Consider the following 21,995-nt stretch of genomic DNA (forward strand, 5'->3'; position numbering starts at 1 on the left):
TGACTGAGTTCTAGTCAAAGAACTGTAGGGAAAAGTGATATTGATCATGATCTTTCCTACTCTCTCTATCCTGCTCTAGATAAATGGAAATTAATGATGTCATGTTAATCTAGATATAAAATGGAAGAAGCATAAATCATTGAATTTTTTGCTTGGAGAAAAGTCAACAGAGAGAGCCATCTGACAGACTCTTTTTCTCAGACTTGTTGCAACTGGGAAACACAGATTTTTCTGCAAGAAACTTGGAAATCGGACACTGATCATCTAAACCACTTAGCATAAGAGAAAATGTGTGGCGTGTACCTGCAAATTGCTATAGGAGAGTCCCAAAACTCCTACAGTTGACCTTTCTAAAGTTGGAGTCCTTACATTCTCTTTATGTCTTTTAAAAATATTAGCTCACATTACTTCACACGGATTTCTATCCCTAGTTCCTAATTTTTCTTAGAAAAAAAAAAACTGTATTCCTCTGGATTCTGTTACTAGATTTCTTGCCATCTGTCTGCATAATCATTGTGACAGAATTCCTAGTCACAAGACGGGCTGGATGCAGTTCCTTTAAGCAGACAGTGTGTGTGTGTGTGTGCGCGCGCTCAGTTGCTCAGTTGTGTCCAAGTATTTACAACGCTATGGACTATAGCCCACCAGGCTCCTCTGTCCATGGGATTTCCATGTCAAGAATATTGGACTGGGTTGTCATTTCCTCTTTCAGAGCATCTTCCTGACCCAAGGACTGAGTGTGCATTTACTGCATTGCAGGTGGATACTGTACCACTGGATTCTTTACTGCTGGGAAACCCCAAGCAGACAGTAAGTTCATTAAATGAACACTGTGTAGCTTGAAGTCAGGAAAGGTGATTCCTCCAGCTCCATTTTTCTTTCTCAAGATTGCTTTGGCTATTCAGGATCTTTATTGTTTTCATACAAATTGTGAAATTTTTGTTCTACTTCTGTGAATAATACCATTGGCACTTGGATAGGGATTGCATTTGATCTGTAGATTATGTTGAGTAGTACATTTATTTTTACAATATTAATTATTCCAATCCAAGAACATGGTATATCTACCTGTTTTGTCATCTTTGATTTCTTTCATCAGGATCCTATAGTTTTATACATACAGGTCTTTTGTCTCTTTAGGTAAATTTATTCTAAGGTATTTTATTCTTTTTGTTGCAATGGAGAATGGGATTGTTACCTTAATTTCTCTTTCTGATTTTTTATTGTTAGTGTATAGGAAAGCAAGGGATTTCTGTGTATAAATTTTATATTCTTCAACTTTACTATATTCATTGATTAGGTCTAGTAATTTTGTGGTGGCATACTTAGGGTTTTCTATGTATAGTATCAAGTCATCTGAAGCTATAGTCATCAAGACAGTATGCTACTGGCAAAAAAAAAAAAAAAAAAAAAAAAAAAACAGAAATATAGACCAGTGGAACAAGACAGAAAGGCCTGAGATAAACCCACATAGCTTTGAAAAAGGAGAAGACTATACAATGGAGAAAGATGGCCTCTTCATTAAGTGGTGCTGGGAAAATTGGATAGCTACATGTAAAAGAATGAAACTAGAACACTTCCTAACACCAAACAGAAAAATAAAACTCAAAATGGATTAAAGATTTAGATGTAAACCCAGAAACTATAAAGCTCTTGGAGGAAACAAAGGCAGTAGTACACTCTTTGACATAAATCATCACAAGATCCTCTTTGACCCACCTCCTAGAGTAATGGAAATAAAAAACAAAAATAAACAAATGGGACCTAATTAAACTTAAAAGCTTCTTACACAGCAAAGGAAACAATGTGTGTGTTAGTCACTCAGTCACATTCGACTCTTTGCTACTCCATGGGACATAGCCCACCAGGCTCCTCTGTCAGTGGGATTTTCCAGGCAAGAATACTGGAGTGGGTTGCCATTTCCTTCTCCAGGGGATCCTCCTGACTCAGGGGTCAAAACCAGATCTCCTGCATTGCGGGCAGACTCTACTGTCTGAGCCACCAGGAAAGCCCATTCTATGTGAACCCATGGACAATAAAGTCCATGGAATTCTCCAGGCCAAAATACTAGAGTGGTTAGCCATTTTCTTCTCCAAGGGATCTTCCCAACCCAGAGATCAAAAGGAAACAACAAATAAGATTAAAAAGGCAACTCTTAAAATGGGAAAAAATAATTGCAAATGAAGTAACGAGAAAAATTAGGCTCCAAAATATATAAACAGCTCATTAACTCAATATCATAAAAATAAACAGCCCAGTCAAAAACTGGTCATAAGATATAAGCAGAAAGTTCTCCAAAGAAGACATACAGATAGTCAATAAATATGTGAAAGAATGCTCAACATCACTAATTAGTAAAGAAAGGCAAACAAAACTATTATTAGGTATTACCTCACACCAGTCAGAATAGCCATCATCAAAAAATATATACCAAAAATAAATGCTGGAGAGGATGTGGAGGAAAGGGGACCCTCCTGCACTGTTGGTGAGGCTATAAACTGATACAGTCATTATGGAGAATGGTACAGAGATACCTTAAAAAAAAGGAATAAATCTACGATATGATCCAACAATTCCAATACCAGCATATACCCTGAGAAAACCACAGTTCCAAAAGACAGATGTACCCCAAGGTTCATTGCAGCACTATTTGCAATAACCAGGACATGGAAGCAACCTAGATGTCCATCAACATATGAATGGAGAAAGAAGATATGATATATACATGCAATGGAATATTACTCAGTCATAAAAAAGAACAAATTTGAATCAGTTCTAATGAGGTGGATGAACCTAGAGCCTGTTACACAGAGTGAAGTAAGTCAGAAAGAAAAAAAAACAAATATCATATATTAATATCATATATCATATGATATTAGATATATATCAGATATCATCTATCAGATATCATATATCAAATATCATATATTAATACACATATATGGAATATGTTTAGAGGAAAATGGTCCTGATGAACCTATTTGTAGGGGAGGAATGGAGAACAGATATAGAGAACAGTTGTGTGGACACAGCGGGGGACTGTGAGGATGGGGCGAATGGAAGAAGAGGGTGGGATGAATGGAAAAGGTAGCAGTGATGCATATACACTATTGTGTGTACCCTATTAATAGACCGCTGGTGGAAAGTTGCTATATAATTCAGGGAGCCCAGGCGGGTTCTCTGTGATAATCCAGAGGAGTGGGATGGAGTGAGGGGTGCGAGGTTTAAAAGGGAAGGGATATATGTATGCTTATGGCTGATTCTGTTGTTGGATGGCAGAAACAAACACAAAATTATAAAGCAATTTTCCTCCAGTTAAAAAATAAATTTATTTATATATAAAGCAACATTGTGTGGTTTCACAGAGAGAACTGGGAACGGAGACCTGAGGCAAAGACCTGAAGCATGCTGTATCCAAAAAGCAGACCTGATCTGGTGATAAACTATGGCTCTTCCAACAAAGCACTAGAAACTACACTTTGCACCACTGTCAATTCTGGGATGGAAACTAAGGTCCACGAAAACAATGAACAGAGCCTCTACTGGAATGTGTTCTAATATGCATGTTTCTCGTATTACAGGATTATGTGGAAAACTCTGTTGCTAATGCATCTGCTGATAGTTCTCAAATGTCTGTTGAAACCTATAATAATATCAACCCTAGGATCTATTTGGTATGTGACAATTTCTACACACCTTTGTTCTGGAAAACCTGTGAAAATTATTTGGATAACTTCTGGCCAATAAGATGGGAGAAGTGTGGCTTACCACTCCATGTTAATGTCCCTAGGAAGAAATATATACTTTTTCTCCTTCCAGTTTTCATTCATGATGGCTAGAAGATGGAGAAAAAAAACAGGTTACACAAAAAGGAAGACAACGCTTTCCCGCTATTGAGTTCTGCCAGAAATCAACAGTGCATACAGCAATGATTTTTTTAATAACTAAACTCTAGTTGCAAAATTTTGAGAAGTGTAATTTGCAAAAAATAATAATAATAAATAAATAAAAAGCATCTTAGACTAAAGATAGAAGACATTCAATAAATAACTTCCACATCATCCATACTTATCTGCAATCTAAACTGTAAGACCATCCGTTAGAAAATAAGAAACAAATAACTTTTATGCAAACTTGGGAATTAATTAAATATCTGAGAAAATATTAAAAATGGTGGTAAAAAGCAAATATATGAACTACTCATCTTAAACAAACTTTCCTAGATCCAAATACATTCAGTTCAGTTCAGTTGCTAAGTGGGGTCCGACTCTGCAATCCTATGGATTGCAGCATGCCCCTTTCTCTGACCATCACCAACACCCAGAGCCTGCTCAAACTCATGTCCATTGAATGAGTGATTCCATCCAACCATCTCATTCTCTGTCATCCCCTTCTCCTGTATTCAGTCTTTCCAGCAACAGGATCTTTTTAAATGAGTCAGTCTTCAGATCAGGAGGCCAAAACGTTGGAGCTCAGTTCAGCATCAGTCTTTCCAGTGAATATTCAGGACTGATTTCCTTTAGGATTGACTGGTTTGATCTACTTGCTGTCCAAGGGACAATCAAGAGTCTTCAACACCACAGTTCGGTAGCATCAATTCTTCATCACTCAGCATTCTATATGGTCCAACTCTCATATCCATACATGAGTACTGGAAAAACCATAGTTTTGACTAGATTGACCTCTTTTGATAAAGGTTTGTTTCTGTTTTCTTAATATTCTGTCTAGGTTGGTCATATCTTTTCTTCCAAGGAGCAAGCATCTTTTAATTTCATGGCTGCACTCAACAACTGCAGTGATTTTGGAGTCCAAGAAAATAAAGTCTGTCACTGTTTCCATTTTTTCCCCACTTATTGCCATGAAGTGATGGGACTGGAACCATGATCTTCATTTTTTGAATACTGAGTTGTAAGCGAGATTTCTCACTCTTCCTTTCACTTTCATCAAGAGACTCCTTAGTTCCTTTTCGCTTTCTGCCATAAGGGTGGTGTCATCTGTATATCTGAGGTCACTGATATTTCTCCCGGAAATCTTGACTCTGGCTTGTGCTTCATCTAGTCCAGCATTTGGCATGATGCACTCTACATATAAGTTGAACAAGCAGGGTGGGAATATACAACCTTGATGTATTCCTTGCCCAGTCTGGAACCAGTCTTTTGTTGCATGTTCAGTTCTAACTGTTGCTTATGACCTGCAACCAAATTTCTCAGGAGGCAGGTCAGGTGGTCTGGTATTCCCATCTGTTTAAGAATTTTCCATAGTTTGTTGTGATCCACACAGTCAAAGTCTTTGTCATAGTCAATACAGAAGTAGATAGTTTTCTGGAACTCTCTCACTTTTCCTGTGATCCAGTGGATGTTGGCAATTTGATTTCTGGTTCCTCTGCCTTTTCTAAATCCAGCTGGAACATCTGGAAGCTCTCCATTCATGTACTGTTAAAGCCTCACTTGAAGAATTTTGATTGTTATTTTGCTAGCATGTGTAATGTGTGCAATTTTGTAATAGCTTGAACATTCTTTGACATTGCCTTTCTTTGAGATTAGAATGAAAACTGACCTTTTCCAGGCTTGTGGCCACTGCTGAGTTCACCAAGTTTGCTGGCATATTGAGTTCAGCACTTTCACAGTATCACCTTTTAGGTTTTAGGTTTTGAAATAGCCCCGCTGGAATTCCACCACCTCCACTAGCCTTCTTCATAGTGATGCTTCCTATGGCCCACTTGACTTTGCACTCCAGGATGTCTGGGTCTAGGTGAGTGATCACACCATCGTGGTTATTGGGTCATGAAGATCTTTTTTGCATAGTTCTTTTGTGTACTTTTGTCATCTCTGCTTGATATCATCGGCTTCTGTTAGGTCCATATCGTTTTTGTCTTTTATTGTCCCCATCTTTGCATGAAATGTTCCCTTGGTACCTCTAATTTTCTTGAAGAGATTTCTAGCCTTCCCCATTCTATTGTTTTCCTCTATATATTTGCATTGATCACTGAGGAAGGCTTTCTTACTTCTCCTTGCCATTCTTTGAAATGCTGCATTCAAATGGGTATACCTTTCCTTTTCTCCTTTCCCTTTAGTGTCTCTTCTTTTCTCAGTCATTTGTAACGCCTCCTGAGACAACCATTTTGCCTTTTTGCACTTCTGTTCCTTGGGGATTGTCTTCATCACAGCCTCCTTTAAATTCCCCAAACCATCATCCACAGTTCTTCAGCCACTCTATCAGATCCAAATCCTTGAATCTAGTTGTCACTTCCACTGTATAATTATAAAGGATTTGATTTAGATCATATCTGAATGATCCAGTGGTTTTCCCTACTTTTCAATTTAAGTCTGAATTTGGTGATAAGGAGTTCATGATCTGAGCCACAGTCAGCTCCCGGTGTTGTTTTTGCTGACTGTATAGAGCTTCTCCATCTTTGGCTGCAAAGAATATAATCAACCTGATTTCAGTATTGACTGTCTGGTGATGTCCATGTGTAGAGTATTCTCTTGCATTGTTGGAAGAGGGTGTTTGCTATGACCAGTGCATTCTCTTGGCATAACTCTGTTAGCCTTTTCCCTGCTTCATTTTGTACTCCAAGGCCACATTTGCCTGTTACTCCAGGTATCTCTTAACTTCCTATCTTTGCATTCCAGTCCTCTATGATGAAAAGAACATCTTTTTGGGGTGTTAGTTCTACAAGGTCTTGTAGGTCATCATAGAACCATTCAAGTTCAGCTTCTTCAGCATTATTGGTTGGGGCATAGACTTGGATTACTGCAATATTGAATGTTTTGCCTTGAAAATGAACAGAGATCATTCTGTCATTTGCAATTTGAGATTGCAAATATGTTAACAAATATATTAACATTACTAAATTTCCTGAAGATTCTTAAAATTTAGCTCCTTATCACTTGTATAAATATTTCTCAATATACCTGAATGGCAACAAGAAAGTTTATAAATGCATCTTAATAAGATCTAAATTCTGTAACATGACTCATAAAATTATTTTGTGGTTTCATATCATTCATTTTATATGTGTTTATCATAAGCACTTTGCTTAGAGCACAGTAGTCGTGTCATATTGCTATTAATGACATGAGTGAGCAGATATTGGCAAAGTTTCATTTTTAATATCACTATTTTGATTATTTCTCTTTTTATATACTGTTTTCAAAAGACTGAGTATTTTTGAAAGAAAAGTACTCTGTTTCTCCCAAAATTTGTTTTTTGCATTTTATATGATGACAAAGCTGCTTCTAAATGAAAATATTTTTCACATCTTACAAATTTAAATGTACAATTTTTAGTTGAATGAAAGATTTCTTACATTCTATAGTGCTTTATAATTTACAAAAGTTTCACACACATGAGTTCTACAATCCCATAAATTTGCTTCACAGGTAAATTTTACCAAACATTTAGAGAAGAGTTAACACCTTTATTTCTCAAACTCTTACAAAAACATGCAGAGGAAGGAACACTTCTGAACTCATTCTATGAGACTACCATCACCACGACACCAAAACAAACAAACAAAACACACTAAAAGATGGTATTTACAGGTTATCACTGATAAACATAGATGCAAGAATCTTCAGCAAAATGTTAGCAAAGCTAACCCAACAATACATTAAAAGGATCATATACCATGATTAAGTGGGGTTTATCCCAGGGTGCAAGAATCTTTCAATATCTGCAAATCAGTGTGATATACCACTTTAACAAATTGAAGAATAAATACTACATATGCAGAAAAGTTTCTGATGAAACATCCATTTATGATTTAAAACTCCCAAGTGGGCATAGAGAAAACCTGTCCTAAGTCACTTCAGTTATGTCCAACTTTGTGAGACTGTATGGACTGTAGCCTGCCAGGCTCCTCTGTCCATAGGATTCTCCAGGCATGAATACTCAAATGGGTTGCCATGCCCTGTTCCAGGAGATCATACTTACCCAGGTATTGCACCTGCATCTCCTATGCTTCCTCTGTTGGCAGGCGGGTTCCTTACCAGTAGCGCCAGCTGGGAAACCCAGAGAGAATCTACCTCAATGTAAGAAAGGCCGTATATGACAAACCCACAGCTAATATTATGCTCAATGAAGAAAAGCTAATGCATTTCCTCTAAGATCAGCAATAAGACAAAAATGGACACTTTCACCACTTTTATTCAGCAGGGTTTGGAAGTCCTAGCCATACAGTCAGAGAAAAATAAATAAATAAAAGGAATCCAAATTGGAAAGAAGTAATATTGTCACTGTCTGCAGATGACATGATACTATTTTCATAGAAAATTCTAAAGACAGTACCAGAAAACTACTTAGTTCAGTTCAGTTCAGTTCAGTCACTCAGTCGTGTCCGACTGTTATGCCCTCATGAATCGCAGCACACCAGGTCTCCCTGTCCATCACCAACTCCCGGAGTTTACTCAGACTCGCGTCCATCGAGTCAGTGATGCCATCCAACCATCTCATCCTCTGTTGTCCCCTTCTCCTCCTGCCCCCAGTCCCTCCCAGAATCTTTTCCAATGAGTCAGCTCCTCACATGAGGTGGCCAAAGTACTGGAGTTTCAGCTTTAGCATCATTCCTTCCAAAGAAATCCCAGGGCTGATCTCCTTCAGAATGGACAGGTTGGATCTCCTTGCAGTCCAAGGGACTCTCAAGAGTCTTCTCCAACACCACAGTTCAAAAGCATCAATTCTTTGGCAGTCAGCCTTCTTCACAGTCCAACTCTCACATCCATACATGACTACTGGAAAAACCATAACCTTGACTAGATGGACCTTTGTTGGCAAAGTAATGTCTCTGCCTTTCAATATGCTATCTAGGTTGGTCATAACTTTTCTTCCAAGGAGTAAACATCTTTTAGAATGCATCAATTAATTTGGCAAAGTTTGAGGATACAAAACTAATATACAAAAATCTGTTACATTTCTATTCACACAACAATCTATCAAATAAGAGAAGTTGAATAAATAATTCTACTTACTATAACATCAAAAATAATAAAATACTTAGGAATAAACCTAGCTAAGGAGGTAGAAGACCTGTACTCAGAAAATAAGACACTGATGAAAGAAATTGAAGATGAAACAAACAGGTGGAAAGATACACCATGCTTTGGATTAGAGGAACTAACAGTGATAAAATGATCACAGACCTCTGACAATCAACAGATTCAGTGAAATCTCTATCAAAATACCAAAGGCATTTTTTTTACAGAACTAGAACAACTAAATTTAAAATTTGTATGGAAACAAAAAAGACCTCAAATAATTAATACAACCTTGAGAAAGAAGAAAGAGCTGGAAGAATCATACTCCCTGACTTCAGGCCATACTACAAAGCTACAGTAAACATATGAATTTTAAATAATTATTTTTTTTCTTTCTTGGGGGGTGATTTTTATTACATGAGTATATAACTGAATAGAGTCCTTTCTTTGTACTTGAAATCTATATATAATAGTTTTAATGTTCTCATCTATAGTATCGACATTTATACACTATCATGTATAAAACAGATAGCTATTGGGAAATTGCTAAATAACAAAAGGTACCCAGCCTAGTGCTCTGTGATGACCTAGAAGGGTGGAAGAGGGGGAGATGAGGGAATCTCAGGAGGGAAGGAATATATATAATCAAGACTGATTCATATTGTTGTATGACAGAAACCAACACAAAACTGTAAAACAATTTTTCACAAATTAGAAAATAAATAAAATTTATTTACTGATGCCAAAATGTATCATGAAAATGTTTCTGCATTTCTTTCTCTAAAAATATGAATTAACTTTGGTATTTAGTAGGCAAGATTAATTAATATTTTTGGAGAAAGAAATGCAGAAACATTTTCATGATACTTTTTAGCATCAGTTTCTTGTTTAAGAACAAATGTTGTATATTTGCATATACATATATGTATACACGTGTGTACATATGTATGATATATATTCATTCATATATATCACAAAGCATTGAAAATTTTGATAGATATTTGTGACAATTTTCTGAGTTTATGAGGGTTTCAAACACTGTACTTCAACTGAAAGTAATTTTGCATTTAAAATTATTTTGTTAATATAGTCTCATTCATTTAAGTCTCTTACTGAGTATTGATAGCCACTCAGAGTCAACAGTGTTACATTTTTCTCTTTTTCTCCTTTTTATACTTTCCTGCTATTCAGTCTTTCACCGTGGGAACCCAAAAAACATATAATAAAAATTAAAAAACATAATTAAAAATATATTGAGATTATGAAGACACACAGACATTTTAGACACTATACTTTACAGGCCATACTTAATTTCAATTCAGTTCAGTTCAGTGCAGTTGCTCAGTGTGTCCAACTCTTTGCGACTCCATGAATTGCAGCACGCCAGGCCTCCCTGTCCATCGAGTCAGTGATGCCATCCAACCATCTCATCCTCTGTCATCCCCTTCTCCTCCTGCCCCCAATCCCTCCCAGCATCAGAGTCTTTTCCAATGAGTCAACTCGTCGCATGAGGTGGCCAAAGTACTGAAGTTTCAGCTTTAGCATCATTCCTTCCAAAGTAATCCCAGGGCTGATCTCCTTCAGAATGGACCGGTTGGATCTCCTTGCAGTCCAAGGGACCCTCAAGAGTCTTCTCCAACACCACAGTTCAAAGGCATCAATTCTTCAACTTTCATCAAAACTTTATGTCATCAGTGTTACTAATATCTTTATTTTATAGACATACGAACTGTGTATTAAGAAAGATAATTTGCCAGAATTTTTGCATGTGAAATATAGTCCAAATTTGTGTGTCAACTATTTTCAGACAGATTAAATGTGTAGGGATTAGAAAATTTCTAGAGCTCTGAACTTTGCTATAAAGGTATGATTGTTATGGACTTGATTGGCCTCACACATATGAAATACCTTTTTACACCATACATTGAATATTAAAATTGTCTATTTACTTTCTTTTTGTCTCTTAATTCACTCCCTAGACAGTAAGTACAAGAAGGCAGTGATATGTTTGCCATATTTATCATTTCACTTTGTCAATTTCAGCCATTATGCATAATAAATGTTTATCAAACAAATAAATACATGAATTTATAATTAAGATATCTCAAAGGAGATGAGACATTGGAAACATTGTTGACAACTATTTCTGCCTCCAGAAATTGTGCTTCAGTGTCAAAATCATTTTATCTGTAAAATTTAGTATATTGAAAACTTCAGAATTAAAGGTGGATCATTAAATATCTTGTCAATATGAAGACCAAACATAAATGATAAAGGATCTGTACTCAAAACTATGTGATTGAGAGTTGAAACTGCATTCACCCATGTTAAAGACTTTTTATTTATTCAAAATAGCATGCATATATTAACATCATATCTCAAGTTCAGAAGAATATGTATGTATAGATGCATATTTTATAGTAATAAATTATTTCAATAAATTTGTATAGGATTAAAACAATCAATACTCAAAGAAATTGAAAATAATATTCCATGAACACTTTCAGACAACAGTATTTTGAAGACTTAATATGTCATATCCTTATTAGCTTATATTTTTAGGTTATTTAAATATTATACATTGAATTTCCATTTAAGAAATCAAATTATCTAACTTGAATTTATTCAAATATAATTTATCCATAGCAGTCTTTAATAGAGACAGTCATATGACATTAAGTTCTCATCATCAATCATTATAAAAATTCATAGAGGAAAAGATCAGATAAGTCTTACTTCCATTATTTTCTAAGTCAAAACTAATTCAGAAGAATATTGAAATCACTTTTTATTGTCAAAAAAAATCTGAGTTTGCCAGTGATTAACTCATAGATTTCCCCCCATTTTGACTATTTCTGCTCAGCTTTTTTGTAAACTCTGTCTTGCTTCCTAGGTGTTCAATCTTCAGTAGCCTTCCTCTTTCTTTTCTATTATTACTGAAGAAGGTAATGTGCTCACAAAAGTTATTATATAAGCAATATTCAAATCTACATTTATAGCTTAGTCTTGGACCCACTTTAAAAATGCTTGCATGTGTGAGGCAGGTGAAAGATTTAAAATTTGTTGCTACTTCTCCAGTGGTCTTATTTTAGGTTTTCATCAACTTCTACCTCACCTTCACACCACAAATAGTCAGATCATTCTATTTTGTGTGTGTGTGTGTGAGGGGGGTGCAGAGCAATGGTTTTCAATCTTTACCACTCTATAGAGTATATTTAAAATATGTAAGGACACACTGTACTGTCACAAAGACAAAATTATCATTGTTTTTTAGCAGACTAAAGCCAGATAAGTGTAAATTCTTCAGTACACTAGATAATAACAAACAAAGAATTACCCATCCAAAATATCAATATTACCTGTTTTAAAAACAATGTGCTATCCACAGCATATCAATCCAAAATCCTTTTACTGCTGCAAAGTTTTTTACACTTATTTCATTTTTTTTATCTCTAATACCAATTGCTCTTTCAGTATCTCATAAGACCTTGACTATTCTCCGGCAATATTTTCTGAAATGTTACGTGAACTGAATAGCTCATCTAGTTACTCAACAATCATTAAGTGCCTTGAATATGGCAAACATTTTTCTAGGCACTGGTGACAGAGTAATGAATAAGCTAGACAAATATATTATTTTAAATATCTACATTCTTGTGAAAGGAGACAACATGAAACTAAAGTCAACAACAAAATCAGAGAGCAATAATAATGTGTAAAAATAAAGATAGTATGGTAGGCAGCAACTGAGAAATAGTATATAGTAGGCAGCAACTGAGAAAGCAAATTTGGATGGGATGGTGGTGCAAATAGAAGAGCAATTATCACAGCATTTGTATTGAACAGATAGGAGACCATGACAGATAAACTGGAGAAGTAAGTTGTCCAGAGACTGCAACGTGATGATCTTGGCTAAATAGTCAGGAGTCAGATCTCACATGCCATTGTAGAGACGGACTGTGCATTCAATCATGCCCTAAGTAAGATCATGAAATCTTTTTAGTGTAATATTAATAAGTTTCTTTGGAGGGAATGATGTGAAGCTGAGACTCCAGTACTTTGGCCACCTCATGAGAAGACTTGACTCATTGGAAAAGACTCTGATGCTGGAGGGGATTGGGGGCAGGAGGAAAAGGGGATGACAGAGGATGAGATGGCTGGATGGCATCACTGACTTGATGGACGTGAGTCTGAGTGAACTCTGGGAGTTGGTGATGGACAGGGAGGCTGGGCATGCTGCGATTCATGGGGTCACAAAGAGTCTGACACAGCTGAGTGACTGAACTGAACTGAATGTTCACCAGGGAAGTTTGGTGTGCTGCAGTTCATGGGATCACAAAAAGTCAGACATGACTTAGCAACAGAACAATGAACAACAACAATGTTCAGCCTCAAAAACTTTTACACAAAGAATTATATGTTCATTCTACTTGCAGAGTATGTTAAAAGATTGACCTATAGGGACTTCCCCAGTGGTCCAGTGGTTAAAAATCCACTTTCCAATGCAGGGAACAAATATCCATGTACCATGATGCAACTAAGCCCACAAAACACAACCAGAGAGAAACCTGCATGCTGCTAAGAGCCCGCATGCCACAACAAAGATCCTGCATGCTGCAGTAAGACCTGACACAGTCAAAAATAAAGCAAAACAAACTAACAACAACAAAAAAAAATTGGCATATAATATATACACTAAGTTAACCTAGGGCTTGCCAGGTGGCGCTAGTGGTAAAGAACTGGCCTGCCAATGCAGGGGACTTAAGAGATACGGGCTCTATCCCTAAGTCAGTAAGATCCCCTGGAGGAGGGCATGGAAACCCACTCCAGTATTCCTACCCGGAGAATTCTATGGACAGAGGAGCATGGTGGGCTACAGTCCATGGGATCGCATAGAGTTGGACACGACCAAAGTGACTTAGTATGCACACACAAATTAACTTAAAACCTTTTTGAAAGTTAATAATGTACAGACGTGACCTAATTTAAGTAAAGACTACACTGACTACTACATGAAACTTTATTGGTGGGGAGCAAGGAATGGGAAACATGACAAAGATGAAAACCAAACAGAAGAATATTGCAGCTGTCCTAATGAGAGTACCGAAGGAATGGGCAAGGGTTATGGCAGCTCAAGTCCACATAGCAAAATCAGCTATAATGACTCCTGCCCTTTTTCTGCTGTATTGGGATCTTTACTTTGGCAGGAACATAAACTTTAGAGAGGTCAGCTGAGCAGAAAAGAGAACTGATGCCTGGGTATCTTGGTGCCCTTTGAATGGGATTTCCTTCTATATCCTAACTTTCATTTCACCATTACTAAGATTGACTAATTTTTCTTTCTTGGAATGTTCCCACAGTGTTACACATATGCTTTCCTTTGATGGTTTTTCTTCTCACCTGAAGATACTTAAATCCTATCCTTTCTTCATCTATTCATTCTTTGAACTCAGCTCAAATGGCTTTTATGCACTCCTAGTTCACCAATTCATGAGCTCCTCATGGTTATTAAGCAGCAAGTTGTTTAGACATATAGGCCAAATCTTATCTTCTGCCCCTGGTTGTTATCTGATGTAACAGTTGCTATGTAATTAAGGAGATTTAGAATTAACATTCTTCATCTTTGTGCGCCATCATGAGATAAAGGAGGCAGAAACCCTCTTTTTTTATTGGTTCTTTACTGCTGCTGCTGCTGCTGCTGCTGCTAGTAATCAGAAAAATATAACAATTTCAATTATTCTTGGATTTTTGGATCAACAGTTCTTTGATTGCAAACTCATGCTTAAATTAAGCAAATTGTGGTTACATGGTTATATTTATACAATTTACAATCTGTCTCCAATCCCTCTCCTCCCACTCCCCCAATAAATACTTTTTTAAAAAAATCATCTTTTGTTTTTTATATTTACATTTCTAGTGCTTACATGGTATTTGGATATATGTATATATGGTATATATATATATATATATGGTATTCAGTAGATATTTGTTAAAAAAAAAAAAGATTAAGCTGAGGCACTGCTTTGGTGAAAATTCTAAAACAAAAATTCAGTGTTTCCTTAATTGCTGCTTCTTCATTGATGATCTGGAAAGTTTACACAAGAGTTTTTGTATACTAGCTAAATCAAATGAATTATGAATATTATTCTCGAAGTAGCAGGTTTCACATCAGCTTATCAAGACCTTTAATAATTGGTGACATATGACCTCAGTCCTCCATATATTCTCAGTCTATTCAGATGTTAATATTTGAAATAAAAGCATGATATTACTTTCCTAGGGAATTAAAATAACCAAGCAACCTGACACCCACACCAATTACTTAAGATATATTAGAACAAGTCTTTAATCACCAGAAATGTTATATGGTTGCTGGTTCTAAGAAATTATACTGAACTTCCATTTAAGAATTTATGACTTTAATTTTTATCTTTATGTTTTATATTTCTTGTTTGTAAGTCCTTCATTGATCACTGTCATATTTATCACCAATATATGGTGATCCCAAATATTTTATTTATTTTTTCTATTATTGCAATCTATTACTTATTTTCAGCATATAATTAATGTCAATAAATGATTTGCAATTTAAAGTCAAAAATAATATTTCTTTAGAAATATATTTCTTATGTAGATGACTGAAGATTTCTTTTTTTTTTTTTTGCTTCAAGTAGTTTTTATATCCCCCAAGGATTATTGCTTTTGTTAGTGTTTTGTTTTCATAGGTATAACCTCTAAGAAAACTTGGTCACATAAAATAATAGATGTAAATGGAAGGAATTTCAGTATGTTTATAGCATACCATTATTCTAGCTCATTTCAAGTTATAAGTCAAAATTTATATGATTCTATCATCATAAAATATAATTAATGACCTGTCAACTGATAACTAAGCTCAGTCCCTTATCAATTTCGTTGAAATCAAGGAACAGAAAATATGTAATAGAACTTGCTTATTTGTCATTAGATGCATGTCAACATTTTCAGTTTTATCAAACTGTAAAATGCTTTTAACAAATCATAAGATTCATAATCATAACTAATATACTTTCATTTATTTTATCAGATTTACAAACAATTCAGGAAAAAACAGGAATTATTATATCATTACATCCTCTTAAGTGGGATTCTGTGGTGGCTCAGATGGTAAAGAATCTGTCTGCAATGCAGGAGACCTGGGTTCCATTCCTGGATAGGGAATATCCCCTGGAGGCGTGTGTGACAACCCACTCCAGTATTCTTGCCTGGAGAATCCCCATGTACAGAGGAGCCTGATGGGCTACAGCCCATGGGGTCACAAAGACTCAGAAATGACTAAGTGACTAAGCACAGCACATGCTACTAAGTATTCAAATGAAACAGTTATTTAAATCTCTCATATGTTTAAGTGGTTCTTGCCAAAATTTTTACATTGAATTTTATTTATGTTCTACTATATTAAAGTTCTAAAATAATTTAAAAATTTAGCAAAAGCAATTTCCATTGTCAAACCAATTAACCAAAGTAGATGCATTTCTTCAGAAAATGTTTAGATTTATTTTTCAACTCAAATAATCATTAATATACACATGAGAAATATTTTTTTAAAATTCAGATACAAATTATTAAATTCAATTTTTAAGCTATGTACAACATCATTTACAGGCAATATAACGAATTTGTCCATGTTTATAAGTTATGAAATAAGATGGTATAATTGTTTTCTCATTATGGCTAATGACATAGGCTAATAAGTTGTTAAAATTGTAAGTTATTTATAAGTGAGATGTATGATAAAAGAAAGTACTATTTGCAAGTTATATATATAAATGAGTATAGAAGTCTGCTTTTGAGATCTAAGTAACAATTAAGAAGATTAATAAAATAAGAAATAAATCATTCTTCATAGATTTTCCATTATAATTTGCCTTCTATTTAATGAAAAATAAAATTACATTGGGCTAAAGTCAAATAAACCAACATCTAATATAGTAATAGTAAATTAGTTCAGTTCAGTCGCTCAGTTGTGTCCAACTCTTTGTGACCCCATGAACAGCAGCACGCCAGGCCTTGCTGTCCATCACCAACTCCCAGAGTCGACCCAAACTCAAGTCCATCGAGTCGGTGATGCCATCCAACCATCTGATCCTCTGTCGTCCCCTTTTCCTCCTGCCCTCAATCTTTCTCAACATCAGGGTCTTTTCAAATGAGTCAGCTCTTTGCATAAGGTGGCCAGAGTACTGGAGTTTCAGCTTTAGCATCATTTCTTCCAAAGAAATCCCAGGGCTGATCTCCTTTAGGATGGACTGGCTGGATCTCCTTGCAGTCCAAGGGACTCTCAAGAGTCTTCTCCAACACCACAGTTCAAAAGCATCAATTCTTTGGTGCTCAGCCTTCTTTATAGTCCAACTCTCGCATCCGTACATGACCACTGGAAAAACCATAGCCTCGACTAGACAGACCTTTGTAGGTAAAGTAATGTTTCTGCTTTTGAATATGCTATCTAGGTTGGTCATAACTTTCCTTCCAAGGAGTAAGCATCTTTTAATTTCATGGCTGCAATCACCATCTGCAGTGATTTTGGAGCCCAGAAAAATAAAGTCAGCCACTGTTTCCATTGTTTCCTCATCTATTTCCCATGAAGTGATGGGACCAGATGCCATGATCTTAGTTTTCTGAATGTTGAGCTTTAAGCCAACTTTTTCATTCTCTACTTTCACTTTCATCAAGAGGCCCTTTAGTTCCTTATCACTTTCTGCCATAAGGGTAGTGTCATCTGCATATCTGGGGTTATAGATATTTCTCCCAGAAATCTTGATTCCATGTTGTGCTTCTTCTAGCCCAGCGTTTCTCATGATGTACTCTGCTGGCAACCCACTCCAGTATTCTTGCCTGGAAAATCCCATGGACGAAGTAGCCTGGTAGGCTCCAGTCCATGGGGTCGCAAAGAGTTGGACATGATTGAGCAACTTCACTTTCACTCTCACTCTGCATATAACTTAAATTAGCAGCGTAACAATATACAGCCTTGAAGTACTCCTTTTCCTACTTGGAACCAGTCTGTTGTCCCATGTCCAGTTCTAACTGTTGTTTCCTGACCTGCATACAGGTTTCTCAAGAGGCAGGTCAGGTGGTCTGGTATTCCCCTGTCTTTCAGAATTTTCCACAGTTTATTGTGATCCACACAGTCAAAGGCTTTGGCATAGTCAATAAAGCAGAAATAGATGTTTAGAAATACTTTAATGAAAAAATGAGAATTGACCATAACTGTAATATATATTTCATTCTAATAATGTATTGCCTACTTCATAGGATTATGAAGAATATATCCAAAAGAAACCACATTTTCCCCTTTAGTGTATCCTGAAACTTTTTATCATCCTCAGAAGCACTGTAGTGCCAATTAAAAGATTTGGCAACATAAACAAATTTCACTTTTTTTTTTTTTTTTAGGACCTTCCTCATCACTCTTCCTAATGATGAGTCACAAGAAAATGTAGAAACACTGCTTATTCTTAATTTGTTGTTTAGTCACTAAGTCATGTCTGACTCTTTGCAACCCCATGGGCTAATGAATAATTTTTATCTTTCCATATTTTCTTTGGATTGGTTTTAAAAATCTCTTCCTGAGGAGCCATGAACTATTCGACAATAACTCTTGAAAGATTAAAGAGAAAAGTCACTTTCACCAAATTTTCTGTGCTATCTCTGAATTTTAAATATCTCAACAAGTGCCAAAATACCTTGTTTCCAAAGCTTCATTAACTCAACATAAATATATGGAAAAAGCACACATGTTTTATGACATAATAAACCATAAAAGGGCCTTTCTCAAGAACTAATAATTCTAATTAACACTTACTTTTGCATCCCAGGTGATTTCATACCCATGAGCAATATATCAGAATAAAGTTCTGGACAGTAAAAGGATGTATTTCTATAGATAGAATATTTCACAAAAGAGGATATGGAAAAAGAGAACCTAGAGAGACATATAGGTCAGTTTTCAGGCAAATCAATTTTAGTAAAGAGACCGTAGGGATATTATACATATGGAAATTTATTTTTATAACAATATCCATGTTCTCTCCTTTAACCTTGGAGACACTTCTTGTAGTTCATTATAAAGACTGTGTGAATCAGAAGTTTCAGCTAGGACGGTCAGCATATTAGTACATTAATCTTAAACATGAATAGGTATTAGCAAATTTAGGAGGGGGTTTTAAGAGTATTAAAAAAAAAGAACCTCATTATCAAAAGTTACTCATTTCCCACTATCAGTAGATTTCTGAGGTTACTGTATAAAATATTTGAAAATTGTATAATTGAGGTGAACAATATAACTAAATACACCTTCTGTATCATTACATTTAATTTCATTATTTAACAATTTTGAGTAATAATCTTACAGTATCTACATTGGCTTCTACAGATAAAGTGATGGTCAATCAATAACTCTGTCTTCAAGTAGTCCATGGTGCATCAGCAGAAATAAGCTAAGCAGACACAACCAATGAAGAGAGTTGCAGAGTGTAAGTCAGTATGATACAACTAGTAGAAAGGCAGCTGAAAAGGTATTAATATATATCTCAATTTTGGACTAAAAGAAAGCTTCATAAAGAAAACCCAGATACAATACAATCTCTGATCTATGAGACAAATCCCTATAAACATGACAAATATGTAGAAGCATGCTTTGAAATAAAGATCACTTATCACATTGATAAATTTTCTATAGTCAGTGGACATTTAGGTAGCTTCTAAGTCTTGGCTATTCCAAATAGTGCTTCAGTGAACATTATGGTGGATGTGTCCTTTAGGACCATGTTATAGAAGATGTGGTGTGTACATACAATGGAATATTACTTGACCATTAAAAATAATGAAATAATGCTCTTTGCAGCAACATGGATGGGCCTAGAGTTTGTCATACTGAGTAAAGTAAGTCAGACAGAAAAGGAGTAAGTCATACAAAGAAATATTGTACAATATCATTTATATATGGAATCTTAAAAAAGATATAAAGAATTATTTATTAATAAAAACATTTCTTCAGTTGTATACAAAATGGTGATCTGAATCACGTCGGCATGGTTCTTTCAACTGCTAATAACAATTTCCTAAATATTTTACTAATTTTATTATCTGATACTCTGCTTATTGTGTATCTCTATGTACTGGAAATTTCATAAAAATTGCAAATGAGATAATATACATAACATCTTCATAAAGAAAAATTAATACAATTATTACAACATAATAAGTGACTATGAAGGGTGGTTAACTCTATGCAAATATTTATGCATTTTGTGCATACCCATACCTACATGGGTGTGTGGGTGTGTGTGTGTTGGGGTGTGTGTGTGTGTGTGTGTGTGTATGTATGTATGTATGAGTGGCTGTGGACATGGGTCAGTGTGGAGTGATATGCAAAATTCCATGACTATCCTAATTAGTTGTTCAGTTAGGTAAAGGTACAAAGATTGAGTAATCTGAAATTTAAAAATTGTTCAGTATATAAATGCTGCACTAGGTTGTGAAAATAAATTCTAAATAAAATGTGCTTGCTTCAAAGTTCTTTGTTGACTTTGCAGACAGAACAGAGAGCTTGACAGTGAGAAGTAATTTGTTGTGCTTGTTCTTAGTTACTCAGTTGTGTCTGACCCTTTGTGACCCCATGGACCATAGCCTGCCAGGTTCCTCTGTCCATGGAGATTCTCCAGGTAAGAATAGTAGAGTGGGTTGCCATGCCCTCTTCCAGGGTATGTCCCAACCCACGGATCAAACCCATGTCTCCTGTATGGCAGGCAGATTCTTTACCATCTGAGTCACCAGGGAAGACCAGTTCTTGACAGTTTCATAGCTATTCATGTAAATCAGTGTAATAGTCTGTGATACACTGGTACAAATTTTCAATCTTTAATACTAATGTATGACTGATTCGTACCTTGCCTATGATACTTTGACCCAGTAATCTTAGAACAATAGAAACTGCCTCATGAGGTGGGTAAGTGACTTAATAACTGAAACATCTTAGAAGTAAGACAAAGAATTTCAACCCACAGCATAAATGTGCTTCTTGCCTAGAAAGTTGTTCTATTGCAATATAATTGTTGAGTTTGTTATTGAAGATTAATATTTAAGAGAAATATGAGAGAACCTGGACCATTAGGCATGATTTTAATTTGAAAGAGGAAATTGGAACTGTTGAGTGTGTGAGGTTAAGTCACATTGCATAATCACATTTGTTAAGGTTTGTAAGTGATATTGGAATATATGAGAATTTAATTTACTACATTTATTATTTTGGCTTATTATATTTATGATTTCTTTAAATGCTTAAAAATAGTTTCCTTGATAAATTCTAATAGTATTCTATGAGGTATTGAGAGTGCTTAAGAATATCATGTTAACTGCAGAAATATAGAATTTATTATAATTTAATTAGCCAAATTTATAAATGGAATATGATTATTTAAGGGAATTTAATCTTTTAACTTGTTCCATGAAGTATTAATTAAATCATGAGGGAAAAAAATAATATTTGCAATTTTAAACTGTAAGCTTAAAATAATCTAAGTTTTCATATGTATATGGTTAATAAATTAAATTCCAATATACACACACAAACTGCAATTGCTTTATACATGCACACATACATATTCATATAAAATTCAAATATTAAACATTCAAACTAGCACATAACAACTGAGTGACCAAGAGAGAATATCTTAACCTCATCAATCTCCCTTTGCTGTAAAATAAGTGTCAGGGAGTGTATAATTTCCTCTGTTCTGTCTCATCATAACAAAATTTGAAGTGACGGATGGATCAGTGTTACAACCTTCAGACAGCTCTTGGATGGGCCAGTGGTACAGTCCCGTGTTACAGCTCAGTTTTATTTAGAAAGCAAAGGAATGCCGACCCAAAAGACACGAAGAGAAGAGAGGCCCCACCCTGATTTTGGCTCCTCTTTTCGTGTATTTTTTCTCCTTTCCCTGGGCCTGCCCTATGTAAATTGGACTAGCCAGGAGTGCTGTT

The sequence above is a fragment of the Capra hircus genome, chromosome 16 (assembly GCF_001704415.2).
Source record: "Capra hircus breed San Clemente chromosome 16, ASM170441v1, whole genome shotgun sequence".
Taxonomy (NCBI): domain Eukaryota; kingdom Metazoa; phylum Chordata; class Mammalia; order Artiodactyla; family Bovidae; genus Capra; species Capra hircus.